Source organism: Oncorhynchus clarkii, chromosome 20 (genome assembly GCF_045791955.1).
Source record: "Oncorhynchus clarkii lewisi isolate Uvic-CL-2024 chromosome 20, UVic_Ocla_1.0, whole genome shotgun sequence".
NCBI lineage: Eukaryota > Metazoa > Chordata > Actinopteri > Salmoniformes > Salmonidae > Oncorhynchus > Oncorhynchus clarkii.
Genome location: NC_092166.1, coordinates 43,933,192 through 43,945,986, shown reverse-complemented (window position 1 = coordinate 43,945,986; position 12,795 = coordinate 43,933,192).

Sequence of the window (12,795 nt, the reverse complement as noted above, 5' to 3'; positions counted from 1 at the left end):
ACATAAAGTGGTTTCTAACACTTTGCCACTACTCTTGTCACAATGATGCCTGTGCAATATTTCTGTGAGGTTGTCAGCCAACACATTTATAGGTTTATAGTTGCGCAGAGTCCTCCAGAGGCCTACTGTACACCATAACAACAATGATAATCATGTATTTACTTAGGTAATATTCATCATAATTTTGGACTACATTACAGAGCAGCGCACAAACAAGTATTACATCAAAATGTAGCAATTTTAATCTAAATAAAACATGGATGCCTTTGTTGTGTTTTCGCATTTTGATTTAGAGGTAGCATCTGAAAACTGGATTTAGACCAATAGGTCTACATTCTTCTTGTGCACTTCTCAGAACCGTCCACCAATTATGGATAGCCTAGGCTACCTGCCGACATGGGATAGTGTGCTACAGGTATCCTAGCCAGTAATTTCGGTGTGACTTACCTCTCGAACGGCTACAAGGTCTCAAGTTTGGGCAAGGGATTGCTTCGGGACCACAACTAATCCCTTAGCTGCGATCCCAAAGCTAAGCAAGGGAGGGACACATTGACTAAAAGTTACATAAAATATGTCTTAGGCCTACCTACTCAACGTTTTGCAAGATTTCTAACCTTCTTCAGACTATTGTCAGTCATCTCTCTTTCATGGCTCCATAGCTTAGGCCAAGGCTAGCCTACTCTGAATGTATGTGTGTTTTGTCTTCTGTTCTTGTAAAATCCTACTCACACACAGTTTGCATGTTTCCAGCCAATGTAAATACATTTGAGTGTGCGCAGCTCTGGGGACCACATTCAGGCAAGCTTGTTAACCACAAGGCACGTGAAGTACCGCCGCTGTCGCGTGAGCACCCACGGATCCGCTGCATTTTATTTTCCTGAAAACTACATTGCTCTGAGCTCATTCAAGAAAAATGTATTGAAAAGAAAACGTTGGCTTACGGATGTAACCGTGGTTCTCTGAGTAGAGAACGGGTCACCAAACGACCTATGGGAACTCCTTCCTCTTCACATGATGTAATTTTAAATGCTTAATATCAAATGTGTACAGTCACGCCACACCCTTACTTTACCCACGTGACTTGTCATTATAAAACTCAGTGTGGCGTGACATCCTGTCTGTTACTTTACTAGAAACCCCATGGAGGTGGAGGAACGACATGCAAACTTGGCGACCCATTTCTCTACTCAGAGAACCAAGGTTACATCCCTAACCCAAAGTTCTCTTTTGTTTTTGTAATGGATTTGCCAAACAACCGATGAGAGAGACTGTATCAAAGAAGTTGTAAGGACAACAGAGCGGGATAACTCGCCATCTAACTTAGTTCAGATGAGTCCCTTGGACGTACTTGTATCTACCACAGGATGCAACAGAATATAATTACCCAACAGGGTAACACAGAACTTCAACTGTAGAATACAACCGTATACACAAGCAAGCTAGAACTTAAAACACGAGGCTTCAATCAGGTGCAACGGCACCAAGAGAAGAAGGCCTCTGTAAAGAACAGTGTTACTCACAGTTTTCTTTTTTGTAAATGGGCCACTTTGGGTTGAGACAGATCTTTAATTTGTTGTTCTTTTTCTTCCAATATAATCAATTATCAATTGAGAGCAAATTCAGAGCAATGGAGCACATGCAATTGATTTGATGTACAGCACATCACAAATACAGTTCAAGTCGGAAGTTTACATACACCTTAGCCAAATGCATTTAAACTCAGTTTTTCACAATTACTGACATTTAATCCTAGTAAAAATTCCCTGTATTAGGTCAGTTAGGATCACCACTTTATTTTAAGAAAGTGAAATATCAGAATAATAGTAGAGAATTATTTATTTCAGCTTTTATTTCTTTCATCACATTCCCAGTGGGTCAGAAGTTTACATACACCGAATCAGTATTTGGTAGCATTGCCTTTAAATAGTTTAACTTGGGTTAAACATTTCAGATAACATTTTGGCCCATTCCTCCTGACAGAGCTGGTGTAACCAAGTTAGGTTTGTAGGCCTCCTTGCTCGCACATGCTTTTTCAGTTCTGCCCAAACATTTTCTATAGGATCAAGGTCAGGGCTTTGTGATGGCCACTCCGATACCTTGACTTTGTTCTCCTTAAGCCATTTTGCCACAACTTTTGAAGCATGCTTGGGGTCAATGTCAATTTGGAAGACTCATTTGCGACCCAGCTTTAACTACCTGACTTATGTCTTGAGATGTTGCTTCAATATATCCACATAATTATCCTCCCTCATGATGCCATTTATTTTGAAGTGCACCAGTCCCTCCTGCAGCAAAGCACCCCCACAACATATTGCTGCCACCCCCGTGCTTCACGGTTGGGATGGTGATCTTCAGCTTGCAAGCCTCCCCCTTTTTCCTCCAAACATTGTGATGGTGGTTATGGCCAAACAGTTCTGTTTTTGATTAATCAGACCAGAGGACATTTCTCCAAAAAGTACAATCTATGTCCCCATGTGCAGTTGCAATCCGTAGTATTGCTTTTTTATGACTGTTTTGGAGCATTGGCTTCTTCCTTGCTGAGCGACCTTTCAGGCATTGTCAATATAGGACTTGTTTTACTGTGGATATAGATACTTTTGTACCGGTTTCCTCCAGCATCTTCACATGGTCCTTTGCTGTTGCTCTGGGATTGATTTGATCTTTTCGCACCAAAGTATGTTCAACTCTAGGAGACAGAACGCATCTCCTTCCTGAGCGGTATGACGGCTGCGTGGTCCCATGGTGTTAATACTTGCGTACTATTGTTTGTACAGATGAACGTGGTACCTTCAGGCGTTTGGAAATTGCTCCCAATGATGAACCAGACTTGTGGAAGTCTTCAATTTGTTTTCTGAGGTCTTGGCTGAATTCTTTTGATTTTCCCATGATGTCAAGTAAAGAGGCACGGAATTTGAAGGTAGGCCTTGAAATACATCCACCTGTACACCTCCAATTGACTCAAATGAAGTAAATTAACCTATCAGAAGCTTCTAAAGCCATGACATCATTTTCTGGAAAGTTCCAAGCTGTTTAAAGTTAGTCAACTTAGTTAATGTAAACTTCTGACCCACTGGAGTTATGATGCAGTGAGTTACAAGTTAAATAATCTGTCTGTAAACAATTGAAAAATGACTTGTGTCATGCACAAAGTAGATGTCCTAACCGACTTGCCAAAACTGTAGTTTGTTAACAATAAATTTGTGGAGTGTTTTAATGACTCTAACCTAAGTGTATGTAAACCTCCGACATCAACTGTATATACATATACACATCAAATAGGCTACATCACATGTATAAGAACCATATTAAGGGTTTCCTCAGAAGAGAAAATGTCTCTTCTGCTTCTTTTATTTTTTATTTTTATTTCATCTTTATTTAACCAGGTAGGCTAGTTGAGAACAAGTTCTCATTTGCAACAGCGACCTGGCCAAGATAAAGCATAGCAGTGTGAGCAGGCAACACAGAGTTACACATGGAGTAAACAATTAACAAGTCAGTAACACAGTAGAAAAAATGAGAGTCTATATACATTGTGTGCAAAAGGCATGAGGAGGTAGGCGAATAATTAAAATTTTGCAGATCAACACTGGAGTGATCAATGATCAGATGGTCATGTACAGGTAGAGATATTGGTGTGCAAAAGAGCAGAAAAGTAAATAAATAAATAAAAACAGTATGGGAATGAGGTAGGTAAAAATGGGTGGGCTATTTACCAATAGACTATGTACAGCTGCAGCGATCGGTTAGCTGCTCAGATAGCAGATGTTTGAAGTTGGTGAGGGAGATAAAAGTCTCCAACTTCAGCGATTTTTGCAATTTGTTCCAGTCACAGGCAGCAGAGAACTGGAACGAAAGGCGGCCAAATGAGGTGTTGGCTTTATGGATGATCAGTGAGATACAACTGCTGGAGCGCGTGTTGCCATCGTGACCAGTGAACTGAGATAAGGCGGAGCTTTACCTAGCATGGACTTGTAGATGACCTGGAGCCAGTGGGTCTGGCGACGAATATGTAGTGAGGGCCAGCCGACTAGAGCATACAGGTCGCAGTGGTGGGTGGTATAAGGGGCTTTGGTGACAAAACGGATGGCACTGTGATAAACTGCATCCAGTTTGCTGAGTAGAGTGTTGGAAGCAATTTTGTAGATGACATCGCCGAAGTCGAGGATCGGTAGGATAGTCAGTTTTACGAGGGTATGTTTGGCAGCAGTGAAGGATGCTTTGAAAAAAAGGCAATTCTAGATTTAATTTTGTATTGGAGATGCTTAATGTGAGTCTGGAAGGAGAGTTTACAGTCTAACCAGACACCTAGGTATTTGTAGTTGTCCACGTATTCTTAGTCAGAGCCGTCCAGAGTATTGATGCTGGACGGGCGTTCAGGTGCAGGCAGCGAACGGTTGAAAAGCATGCATTTGGTTTTACTAGCGTTTAAGAGCAGTTGGAGGCCACGGAAGGAGTGTTGTATGGCATTGAAGCTCGTTTGGAGGTTAGATAGCACAGTGTCCAAGGACGGGCCGGAAGTATATAGAATGGTGTCGTCTGCGTAGAGGTGGATCAGGGAATCGCCCGCAGCAAGAGCAACATCATTGATATATACAGAGAAAAGAGTCGGCCCGAGACTTGAACCCTGTGGCACCCCCATAGAGACTGCCAGAGGACCGGACAGCATGCCCTCCGATTTGACACACTGAACTCTGTCTGCAAAGTAGTTGGTGAACCAGGCAAGGCAGTCATCAGAAAAACCGAGGCTACTGAGTCTGCCAATAAGAATATGGTGATTGACAGAGTCGAAAGCCTTGGCAAGGTCGATGAAGACGGCTGCACAGTACTGTCTTTTATCGATGGCGGTTATGATATCGTTTAGTACCTTGAGCGTGGCTGAGGTGCACCCGTGACCGGCTCGGAAACCAGATTGCACAGCGGAGAAGGTACGGTGGGATTCGAGATGGTCAGTGACCTGTTTCTTGATTTGGCTTTCAAAGACCTTAGATAGGCAGGGCAGGATGGATATAGGTCTGTAACAGTTTGGGTCCAGGGTGTCTCCCCCTTTGAAGAGGGGGATGACTGCGGCAGCTTTCCAATCCTTGGGGATCTCAGACGATATGAAAGAGGTTGAACAGGCTGGTAATAGGGGTTGCGACAATGGAGGCGGATAGTTTCAGAAATAGAGGGTCCAGATTGTCAAGCCCAGCTGATTTGTACGGGTCCAGGTTTTGCAGCTCTTTCAGAACATCTGCTATCTGGATTTGGGTAAAGGAGAACCTGGAGAGGCTTGGGCGAGTAGCTGCGGGGGAGCTGTTGGCCGAGGTTGGAGTAGCCAGGTGGAAGGCATGGCCAGCCATTGAGAAATGCTTGTTGAAGTTTTCGATAATCATGGATTTATCGGTGGTGACCGTGTTACCTAGCCTCAGTGCAGTGGGCAGCTGGGAGAAGGTGCTCTTGTTCTCCATGGACTTCACAGTGTCCCAGAACCTTTTGGAGTTGGAGCTACAGGATGCAAATTTCTGCCTGAAGAAGCTGGCCTTAGCTTTCCTGACTGACTGCGTGTATTGGTTCCTGACTTCCCTGAACAGTTGCATATCGCGGGGACTATTCGATGATATTGCAGTCCGCCACAGGATGTTTTTGTGCTGGTTGAGGGCAGTCAGGTCTGGAGTGAACCAAGGGCTATATCTGTTCTTAGTTCTTGACTGTATTCATTCAAAATGTATAGTCTATTGTTGCTATTCTTGTGAGGCAATCCAAGTGTGAATTGGTCAGTCTATTTCTCTGTTTCTGCCAATTAAGACAAAGTGTGCTAGTGTAATGGATGTGAAACGGCTAGCATAGTTAGCGGTGGTGCGCGCTAAATAGCATTTCAATCGGTGACGTCACTTGCTCTGAGACCTTGAAGAAGTAGTTCCCCTTGCTCTGCAAGGGCCGCGGCTTTTGTGGAGCGATGGGTAACGATGCTTCGTGGGTGACTGTTTTTGATGTGTGCAGAGGGTCCCTGGTTTGCGCCCGGGTATGGGCGAGAGGACGGTCTAAAGTTATACTGTTACACTAGTTCCATCCTACAATACAAAAAAAATACTTGTCTGTCCATTTCTCTTGGAATTTTCTGTGTCCTTCTTGAATTGACAGTATCCTTCTCTTACGCTTCGATCACACCAGCGTAATTGCATTTTGGTACACCAGAATTACATTCATTTCCAATGAAATGCTGCGTTTGCCTTGCAGGATTGCGTTGCAGTGCTTTCGGTGTGGTGCTTGCATTGGATTTATTGAAAGTATGGTTCAAACGGCTTGACAGAAATGGTAGCAGAAGGTGAATGTTGAACTTTTGTTGCATACATATCCAGATGATGTTGCATACTATTTTGCGCAATGACGCTGTCGGTGTGTTCAAAGCATTAGCCACTGGAGCCACATTAGCCACGTTAGCAACGTTAGCTAGCTGCGTTTCCCCGCCGCCATCTTCCTGATTTTGCTGGTTATCCGGTGGTTGTTCGTTCATTGCTGTCACGTTGTTCTCCAGTTCTTCCCCCTCATTTTCATTGTCAATAGATTTATGACCAGACTGCAAAATTAGCTAGTGGCAAACTGATGTGTCGGTCGCTGTAGCTGAGCAGTTGAGTTCTATTTTGGCAAATTTCAGCCTTTCTGCGCTATACTGCCATATACCTGCCGTCCAGGGAACAATAGATACATTCAATGAAGTGATTCAGGCCTGCATTAAACACATTGAATTGAAATGGCATCATTGTTATGTATTATGAATGGAAAATAGGAAAATTCCCGCAAGGACTCGCGGGCCACATGCACAATGAGTACCACTGGTAGAGAACATCCATCTTGCTGAAGGTTGATAATTAGGTAAAGTATGTACAAGGGTCACGTTACGCTCACTTACCTGGATCGAGAGAGCGTGACGTGTCCAGAACCACAGATGGTGTGGACATAACATTGAGTATGTACTACCTCATGAAAGTTATGGGTGTTGTCCAACTTTCAGCAGCACAGATAGAGTCCAGGGAGGCCCTCTAAACGGGCAATGAAGTGTCCATAAACCTGGTGGAGTGTGCTACCACGCCGTCTGGAGTTGGTCTACCTGCTGCAGCGAATAATTTTGACACTGCATTGGTATTCCAATGTGCTAGTCTCTGCTTCGAGACAGCGCAACCTTTGGTGTTCTCCCCATAACACACAAAGCTGTTCTGTTTGATGCAAGCAAGATAGGCACTCAATGCCCTAACTGGGCAAAGTGTATGCAACTCACAACTCTCCTGTGAGGAATGGGGAGGCTGATGAAATGCCACTCTGATCAAGGGCTGGTTATAATGTGACATGATGTGGCCCTTTCTGGGCATATATTGTGTCATCCCCCTCTCTCTCCTACACCCAGGTTCTGTTATCTCAGGTCGTAAATTCCTGGCGGAGACTCTCTTCCTGGCCATGCAGTATAGAGAGAGAGTGTTCTACTGTGACACTAAGGAACTTCTTCTACATCACAGAACTTGAGAACTGAACAATGTCCATGTTTTGGAGAATGTGTAAACGTCAGTGGAGAAGCCAGCTACGACCCAGTTCGTTTTGCTTCATGTTTGTGACCTCATGAAAGACAATACAGCCACATTACCATAACTCTGTTCATACAGGTGCCTCCGTTATGAAGTTTGTGTCTTATTGTATCAAATGAATGAGTAAAGATGAAAGGATGGAATGTGATGTTAAACTTTTAATGTGAGAATTGTATTCCCTTTAAGTCATTGGCCTGCCCCCATGAATCCAAGATGGCGTAGCAGTCAGACGTCTTTGTCTTGTCTCGTCCCATGTGTATATATATTTTTCTTCGTGTTCTTTTTAATATTTTTCCTAAACCTCAACTTCAAAATACTCTCCTGCAACCCGCCTCACCCAATGTGGTGTGGATCTGGGGTTTTTTTCCCCTGAAGTATTTCTATTCCGAACTGGAATACCTCAACTGAAGCTAGCTAGCTAACTAGCTATCAGTCAGCTAACCACTGCTAGCGGTCATCAGCTAACCTTTAGCTCGGAAAGCTCTCGCCAGATTGTACAACGCGTTTCAAACCAGAGCATACCGGACCTATTTTTCTCTCCATATCCCCGAATTCCTCTCTGACACAAACTCTGAAACTTTTCATCTGGATCATCACAGCTAGCTAACCGCAACCCGGGTTGACTACTCCTGGCTAATGTTTCCGTCCTGGAGCTAGCACCAACTGGCCTGGGGCTAGCCCATCCTAGACCTATCTCCCGACTCACTCCTGGGCTACAATATCCGGACCCTTTCTACTGCCGGTACGGGGCAAGGAACCCCACCGATCCTCTACGAATGGAATACCAACATAATCTGCCAGAGGATTCCAACAGGCCCCTCAGGCGCGACACCCGCTGAAGGCACATTCTGCTAACCTGCTAGGCCTGCTAGCTACCTGGAACCCTACTAACTCCACGACTGGTCTATCGACGTCACCGCACGAAGAGGCAAAAACAGACTTAAACCAATCGCTATGTCGCCCAAAGGCTAGCTTGCTAGCCCCGGTCTACTAACTGCTAGCTTGCCTGCCCTGGTCTGCTAACTGCTAGCTTGCCAGCCCCGGTCTGCTAACTGCTAGCTTGTTTAGCCCCGGCCTACTAACTGTTAGCGTGTTAGCATCGGCCTGCTAACTGTCTGAATCGCCGTGTCCCCAGTCAGCCCAACCACTCACTGGACCCATATGTTCACTTGGCTACGCATGCCTCTCTCTAATATCAATATCCCTAGTCCATTACAGTCCTGGTTAGTGATTACTGTCTTATTTCACTGGGCCTCTAGCCCTGCTCAATATGTCTTAACCAACTACACTGCGATGACATCACCTGGTTTAAACATCTCTGGAGACTATATCTCTCTCATCATTACTCAATGCCTAGGTTTACCTCAATGTACTCACATCCTACCTTACCTTTGTCTGTACACTAGGCCTTGAATCTATGCTATCGTGCCCGGAAACCTGCTCCTTTTACTCTCTGTTCCGAACGTGCTAGACTGCCATTTATTATAGCATTTATCCGTACCCTTATCCTACTTCTCCTCTGTTCCTCTGGTGATATAGAGGTTAATCCAGGTCCTGCAGTGCCTAGCTCCACTCCCACTCCCCAGGTGCTCTCATTTGTTGACTTCTGTAACCGTAAAAGCCTTGGTTTCATGCATGTTAAAAGCCTCCTCCCTAAGTTTGTTTAATTCACTGCTTTAGCACCCTCTGCTAACCCGGATGTCTTAGCCATGTCTGAATCCTGGCTTAGGAAAACCACCAAAAACCATGAAATCTCCATCGCTAACCATAACATTTTCCGCCAAGATAGAACTGCCAAAGGAAGCGGTGTTGCAATCTACTGCAAAGATGTTCTGTACTACTTTCTAAGTCTGTAAACAAACATTTCGAGCTTCTACTTCTAAAAATGTGCCTTTCCAGAAACAAGTCTCTCACTGTTGCCGCTTGCAATAGACCTCCCTCTCCCCCAGCTGTGCCCTCGATACCATATGTGAATTGATTGCCCCCCCATTTATCTTCTGAGCTCATGCTACTAGGTGACCTAAACTGGGACATGCTTAACACCCCGGCCATCCTACCATCCAAGCTTGATGCCCCATCTCACACCAATTATCAACGAACCTACCAGGTCCAACTCCAAATCAGTAAACACGTGCACCATCATAGATGTCATCCTAACTAACTCACCCTCCAAAATACAGTCCTTGGTTGACTCCCGACCTGTCTGCCCTTGACCAGCACAAAAACATCCTGTGGCGTTCTGCATTAGCATCGAACAGCCCCCGTGATATTCAACTTTTCAGGGAACCAATATACACAGGCAGTTAGGAAAGCTAAGGCTAGCTTTTTCAAAAAAAAATTCACCCTGTAGTATTAAGTCCATGAAGAATCAGAGCACCTCCTCTCAGCTGCCCACTGCTCTGAGGCTAGGAAACACTATCACCACTGATAAATTCCCAAAGACTGGAAAGCTGCTGTGGTCATCCCCCTCTTCAAAGGGTGAGACACTCTAGACCCAAACTGCTACAGACCTACAGTGGGGCAAAAAAGTATTTAGTCAGCCACCAATTGTGCAAGTTCTTTCACTTAAAAAGATGAGGCCTATAATTTTCATCATAGGTACACTTCAACTATGACAGACAAAATTAGAAAAAAAATCCAGAAAATCACATTGTAGGATTTTTAATGAATTTATTTGCAAATTATGGTGGAAAATAAGTATTTGGTCACCTACAAACGAGCAAGATTTCTGGCTCTCACAGACCTGTAACTTCTTCTTTAAGAGGCTCCTCTGTCCTCCACTCATTACATGTATTTTGGCACCTGATTGAACTTGTTATCAGTATAAAAGACACCTGTCCACAACCTCAAACAGTGACACTCCAAACTCCACTATGGCCAAGACCAAAGAGTATGGGAGAATGATGTACATATATGGAGGAACATAATACTGTAACATAAGAGAGAGATACACTTATAGAGTGCATTTGCCATTCTGGTAAAATGCATTGTCTATTGTATAGGACAGGAAGCCAGAGTAAGGCCATGAGAGTATGGGACAGCTGGAAACACTAAAACTGGAGACACATAGTCTGCTGATCTTAGACAACCACATGAAGAGAAGGTGACACATAGGCGCCTAGGACAGCTGGACACACTAAACTAGAGGAGACACACTCATCAAAGGGGGTGACAGTCTAGACCCAAATTGCTACAGACCTATATCTAACCTACCCTGTCTTTCTAAGGTCTTTGAAAGCCAAGTTAACAAACAGATTACTGACCATTCGTGTGTCAAATCGGAGGGCCTGTTGTCCGGGCCTCTGGCAGGCTCTATGGGGGTGCCACAGGGTTCAATTCTTGGACCGACTCTCTTCTCTGTATACATCAATGATTTCGCTCTTGCTGCTGGTGATTCTCTGATCCACCTCTACGCAGACAACACCATTCTGTATACTTCTGGCCCCTCCTTGGACACTGTGTTAACTAACCTCCAGATAAGCTTCAATGCCATACAACTCTCCTTCAGTGGCCTCCAACTGCTCTTAAACGCAAGTAAAACTAAATGCATGCTATTCAACCGATCACGGCCCGCACCTGAACGCCCGTCCAGCATCAATACTCTGGACGGCTCTGACTAAGAATACGTGGACAACTACAAATAGGTGTCTGGTTAGACTGTAAACTCTCCTTCCAGACTCACATTAAGCATCTCCAATACAAAATTAAATCTAGAATTGCCTTGTTTTCAAAGCATCCTTCACTGCTGCCAAACACACCCTCGTAAAACTGACCATCCTACCGATCCTCGACTTCGGTGATGTTATCTATAAAATTGCCTCCAACACTCTACTCAACAAATTGGATACAGTCTATCACAGTGCCATCCGTTTTGTCACCAAAGCCCCATACACCACCCACCATTGCGACCTGTACGCTCTCGTTGTTTGGCCCTCACTTCATACTCGTCGCCAAACCCACTGGCTACAGGTCATCTACAAGTCTCTGCTATTTTCCATGGAGGGCCACATTAGAATACATTTTTGCCATCGTGGGCCTGAATATTACAGCATTATACATCATGTTCATGACTGTGTCAGATATATCTACTGTAAATCACGTCCAGATATGCTACTTAACTTTTTTAACACGCACAGAAATAAACTACATCCATGTTCTCCTTTTGGTATATTTTCATTATTAAACATGCAATGAACTACACAGAGGGAAAAGTACACTGTGCATTCAGCACCACGGACAGAACTCTCGTTAACGGGTATGCACAAAAACTACAGTAGTGAAGTCAGTTATAGGGTCTTACGTCGCTATGAGCAGCATTGCTGAGAGGTGAGAGTCAGTAATAGATGATCTGTGCCTTGATTTGTTATATTTCATCACTGAAAATGTCTGTTTACATACAGTGGGGAGAACAAGTATTTGATACACTGCCGATTTTGCAGGTTTTCCCTACTTACAAAGGATGTAGAGGTCTGTAATTTGTATCATAGGTACACTTCAACTGTGAGAGACGGAATCTAAAACAAAAATCCAGAAAATCACTTTGTATGATTTTTAAGTAATTCATTTGTATTGAGAGTGGACCACCAGAAAATACTTGACTCTAATCCTGCTAAGATCTGATTTCTTGCTTTGAACTCGTCTGGCACCCCCCTGGAACACCAATGCTATCAATGTAAACTCTATTGTCAAAAGATCCTGTGTTGTGAAATCTGTGAATATATTGTAATGTTTTTTAAATTGTACAAACTGCCTTCATTTTGCTGGACCCTAGGAAGAGTAATGGGGTCCATAATAAATACAAATACTTACCATGGCTGCAGACTGAAATGCAGTCCACAAAAGACGTAACTTTGGATGGATATTTGTACTCCGCTCCCTTGAAGAAACTAAAGAAGAATACTACTAATCCCTTTGTTAAAAACACCCTAACTATATGGCACGATGTACAGCAATATCTGGGCGAATCCCCTGTATTATCCAGTTTTACACCAATTTGGGGCAATGACAATTATACAATGATAACGGGCACATGTCATTTCAAATACTTACAATTGAGAAGCTTTATTTTTCCAATTTAAAACAATCTGCCTTAACCTCCTTTGACCACCTTAGAAACGCTCTGTGTTAATGTGTTATGGGAGAGGTCAAATGACGTCACTATATAGGAAAATGGTAGCTACTCATAAAGACAACTCTGCTAGTACGAGACTTCAGTGGATACAAGATATGCAGGAAGATA